Source organism: Sinocyclocheilus grahami, unplaced genomic scaffold (genome assembly GCF_001515645.1).
Source record: "Sinocyclocheilus grahami isolate Dianchi unplaced genomic scaffold, SAMN03320097.WGS_v1.1 scaffold522.1, whole genome shotgun sequence".
Taxonomy (NCBI): Eukaryota; Metazoa; Chordata; class Actinopteri; order Cypriniformes; family Cyprinidae; genus Sinocyclocheilus; species Sinocyclocheilus grahami.
The window spans coordinates 100,288-105,691 of NW_015505701.1; the positions used below are offsets into that span (position 1 = coordinate 100,288).

Here is a 5,404-nt window from a genome sequence, read left to right on the forward strand (position 1 = left end):
CACTCAGACCCCCCCCTGGGATGCCGGTGGTCTCCCTGGTCCCGCTAGTTCGGTCGCTGGGGGCCTGGTTAGCGCTCCCCAGGCCATCTCGCTGGCTCATGAGAACCATCCGACTCGGCTACGCGATTCAATTCACCCGGCGCCCGCCCAAGTTCAGGGGCATTGGTTCACCTCTGTGCCGGACAAGGATGCTCCTGTCTTGCGTGCCGAGATCGCGGTCCTGCTGGCGAAGGACGCGATACAGCTGGTCCCTCCAGCCGAGATGAGGTCGGGTTTCTACAGCCCATACGTCATCGTACCCAAGAAAGGCGGGGGGTTACGACCGATCCTGGACCCTCAAGGACACGTACTTTCATGTCTCGATTCTCCCTCGACACAGACCGTTTCTCCGCTTTGCGTTTGAAGGGCGAGCATATCAGTACAAGGTCCTCCCCTTCGGGCTCTCCCTGTCGCCTCGTGTCTTCACCAAGGTTCGTGGAGGCAGCCCTCGTTCCATTGAGGGAAGCGGACATTCGCGTTCTCAACTACATCGACGACTGTCTCATACTGGCCCAGTCCCGTGCGCAGTTGTGTGAACACAGGGATATGGTGCTCAGTCACCTCAGCCGATTGGGGCTTGCCCAAGGTCAGCCCTTGTGCTGGGCTAGGTGCCCGTGTGTAGTGATTCCCCCTTCAGGTGATCCCACATGTGTATTCTTCCACGATATGGCTCCCCTCATGGTAAGACCGTGTCTTTCCCTGGCAGTTGTTCACTGTCATCTCTGCTGCGTAGTGATCTCACCCCAGGTGGGTTGAGTCTACCGCAGGGACTTCCATATGTAGTACTGCCCTGAGGGCCAGTCCATATGTATAATTTCCACATGATACCTCCTATCTGCGGGATGTGGCTTCCATAGCGTCCCAACTGGGTACGCTTTCCCTACACAAGTAACCTAGACGTTCCCTTCTCTCCACAACAAATCCTCTAAAGTTGTAAGCCAATTAATTAATTTAAAAGCAAAACTGACGCCAACTCTCTCATTCGGCACAGATCCAAATGTTTCCATATTCACGATGTATCTGGATGCTAAAATATTATTTAGCCTATTCCTATGTAAACTATAGGCTTTGTTCTTCACTCGCATTTTTGACATAAAACATCATCCTTCACATAACAGCACAGTGAGGCGGTGGTCACGCTGAATGGCACAGACTGTACTACGGACTATTTAAATTGAGCAGTGTGACTTTTTATGTTTCTTTAACTGTATTTTATTTTGATAAGGAACAGGCTGCGATGTCAAGTTAGCAAAAATATGTTGTATATGCGTGTGATTCGCCAAGGTGATTATAAACTCTAAAGCTTTAGCAAAATAAAGAAAACAGCTTACTGCCATCTTGGTTTCCTTTTCATGAACTTAGGAGCGCGTTACAATGATCCAAACTCAATTTTTTCTTTTGTTTTGTTAATCTGTTAATGATTTAAGTGAAAAATATGTTGTGTATATGCCTATTTAGTCCTTTTTATGTAGCCTATATAGCTTTATTCTGTTTTCTCCGTTCACAGAAACGCTGCAGGTGAATGATGTGAACTTGTGTGAATCCGTGTTCTACACTATCCCGCCATTTTTGCTGGTTTCAAACACACATTATAATTCTAATTATTATTTTTAGTTTTTTTTTAATTAAAGACGCAAATAAGTTTGCATTGCGATACAAATGCCAACTTGTATCTGATGAATCAAGGTTTTGTTTTTTTTTGGTTGATTTGACACGGAATTACCCACAGAGTGCAACAAGAACTTCATTGCAAATTCACTCTTTTTACACCTATTTTCTTTTGGCAACGGTCCTAATCCTCTGACAATTACAAAAGAACAAAGCAATAATACATAAATCATCCAATATTCATTCACGGACAGGTTGACCACCTCTAAAATTAAACTGGGATCTGAAGGTCTTGCAAAAGAAAAAGTAAATAAGTGGATCCAAGGAGGCATTTAGTGCTGTGAGCAGGATGGTGAGCTCCTTCAGGATGTAGTACGCATGGACTGCATTACAATCACACAGCAGGGGTTTGATGAATATGTATGGCAGTTTCACCAGTTGATAGGGAACAAAGCACACACAGAAAATGACCACCAGCACTAGCATGTTGTGCTTAGACGTTTTGAATGTTTGGCTTCCGAAACTAACCTGTGAAGAGAGCTGAACTTCTCTGAGCTTTTGATGAGTCTTCCAGTATAGCAGAATCAGAGATATCAGGACAAAAATGAAGCACACAAGGGTCATACAGTGGATACACAGTGACATAGGTCACACTGAGTGGGGAATTTTGCCTGGATTCACAGGTAAAAGCATCAGGAATTTGACCCCAGAAGTTCTGTAGAAAGAGGATCAAATAGATGGAAGACAAGGCTAACAAGCACAGCCAAGTTGCCGCAGAAATGTAGCAGGCAGTACAAACCATCTGCAGAGCATGGGTCTCCATTGGCTGGACAATCTTTAGGTACCTGAAAAAAATATATATATTTATTTATATGCAATCATGTACTAACTGTATAATATATACTTTTTTGTATATTACTATAGGGACTGTCCCCCTGGAGTGTCATAAGTTTGAGCTTGGGGAGAACTTGGATCAGTCACCATGCTTTCATGGATCAAAACATTTTGGGTTTGAGCCTACAATCTTTCAATTGGAGGTGGATTTTACAGATACCGATAACTAGGTTGGACCACACTAGCCTATAACCGATTAATCAACCAATATATATTTTTAAATTTTATTTAATATTATACTGTAGTTCACCCAAAAATGAAAATTCTGTCATGAATTACTAACCCTCACGTCATTCCAAATCCGTAAGACCTTCCTTCATCTTCGGAACACAAATTAAGATATTTTTGATTTATTTGAATTAACAATTAAACTCTGCACACCTGACGGCAATAGATAGGTGCGTTGGAGGCAAAGACCAAGCAGGTCAAAAAGCTAAAAAGCAAAAAACAAATCCCAGGAGAAAAGATATGAACTATCCAGTTGCAGCTCATTTTCTTGCCTTAAATCATGACGTTTCTACCTTACGGTTTTGTGGTATTGAAAGGGTTAATGTGCCACCTAGAGTTGGCGATATTGAATTGCTCTTACATCAACGTGAACTGTTTTGGATCTTTACCCTTCAGACATTATCACCTAATGGCATGAATGATGAAGCTTTATTTAATGTGATGTTATAATGCAATCTGGGCCTGATGTATGTGCTAGTATGTATGTACAGGATATGTTTATGTGTATATATATTGTTACGTCTAAGACGTATTGTATGTTGTGGATGTGTTCCTGTTGTCTCCTCTCTACCAGGATTGGTTCAAGGCTTAATGAGAGACTGCTGGTGAGTGGACCACAGATGAGACCTGTACTATAAATTCCCCCGGATCACCGGAGGGCGCTCTCACTCTTGCTGCTCGCTCTTGCTGCTCGCTATGATCATTGCTCTGTATGTCTCTCTTTGATTGCCCTGGTGTTAAAACTGTGTGTTAAGTTGTAGTGAAAATGCTGTGAGATCTCAAGCCTATATTCTAACGGAGTGCTGTTAGTCCGCTGTTAGTCTGTGTTGTGAGAGCCTTGTGTCTTTAACTTCAATGTTTCACTGTTTATGTTTGTAAGCCACGTGTGAGGCTGTAGGGGGTGAGTGCCTTTGTTTTTATAGGCCACTTGGCCATTGTCCTTTTCTCCTGTTTTTGGGTAGACAAGGAGTGAGGTTAGATCTGTTGTATTTTGGTTTCTTTATTTTGATTCCCAGGGAAGTTAGTTTCTTTATGGGAAGTTAGTGTTTGTTTATTGTTTTGGGCATTTGCTCACCCCTGATAATTTGCCTCCAGTTTCTTTTATTTGTTTATTTGATGATATTGTTTGTAATCTCCAAAACTGCTACCGCACGAAAAATTGATCAAAGAGAATTAAAATGAGTACTTAAACAGCCATTCACTGTTGTGTCGTTTATGTTGTGGTCCTGACCTAGACCAGGGTCGTAATATAAATTGGGGGCTCGTTCAGCCGGTTGTTCGTCACGGATGGTCTAAATAGGGCGTTCGTCTGTTGCGGATAATATAAATTAGGGACTCGCTTGGAGCAGGTAATACATTGTGGAGGTTTATTTGGGCGTATCAGTGAAGGGTAAGATGACTTGGAGATTTGTTTATGGCTTGTTAATGAAGGTACCATATGTTGCGGATTCGTTCAGTACGTATCAATGAAGGTATTTGGCGGAATTAACCATGCGTTTGTTTGCCTGGTAATTGTCTTTTGGTGTGGGATGAATTTACGGTCAAATATGGAATTTGATTTAACGTCGTTTACGTTATCTCCTACTACGGAGGTCTTTAATAAGTGTCGTAAGGCTGATTTGTTGCAGATTGCAGATTTCTTTAATTTTTCTGTGCCTAGGGAGGGGCCAAAACAGGTAGTTAAAGAGAAGTTGTATAACCAGTTGGTAGAGGCTGGAATTTTGCCAGATGAATCTGTGGAAGGGTTACCACGGAAGAGTATTGAAGCTGAGGTAGGTGAGGAAACGTTTTCTTTTCCTAACATTGATTCTAGTCATCCTCGTTTTGATCCCATGTTAGCGATTAAGTTGAAGGAGTTGGATCTGCAGTTAAAGAAACAGGATTATGATGCGCAGCTGCTTCATTTTCGAACTTTGGAGTTGCAGGCGGATAGTAAATTTAAATTACGTAGGCTGGAATTACAAGCCAAAGAGCAATTTAATGCACCTGTGCCTATGCCTAGGTCTAGACCTCCATCTCCTCGTTCACCAGTGAATGCGTCAGTTTCAGCTGTATCGGAGCAAAGTCCGCCACACGCTGCTACTTTGTCTGTTGGTGAATCTGTAACCAGTCTTGATGTGAGTAAATGTCACACTTGCACCTCATTTTAGAGAGACTGAGGTAGATTCTTTCTTTGTCGCTTTTGAGTGTATTGCAGCTACCTTGCATTGGCCGAAAGAGTTGTGGTCATTGTTTCTGCAGTGTAAGTTAGTGGGTAAAGCTCAGGAAGTGTGTACAGCTTTACCTATCGAGCAAAGTCTCGACTACGATATTGTTAAGGCTGCGGTGTTGCAAGCGTACGAATTAGTACCTGAAGCTTATCGTCAGAGATTCCGAAACCATCAGAAAATAGCCAGTGAAACCTTTAGTGAGTTTGTTCGTGAGAACTATGTTGTTTGATAAATGGTGTACAGCAAGTAGTTACCACGTTTGAGCAGTTAAGAACTTTTATTGTTGGAGGATTTTAAAAGTTGTTTCGGAGGATATTGTTGTATCTAAATGAGCAAAAGGTATTGTCCGTGCCGAAAGCCGCTGTTTTGGCAGATGAATTTGTGCTCACGCACAAAACTGTTTTTACTCCGTCTGAGTGTAGAGA

At 42.5% G+C, this 5,404-nt stretch overlaps 1 pseudogene; it reads right to left on the bottom strand.

Moving 5' to 3' along the window:
* Nucleotides 1-1,887: 1,887 nt before the first annotated feature.
* LOC107554998 (G-protein coupled receptor 87-like) lies at nucleotides 1,888-3,473 on the bottom strand (annotated as a pseudogene).
* Between the last annotated feature and the right edge of the window lie 1,931 nt (nucleotides 3,474-5,404).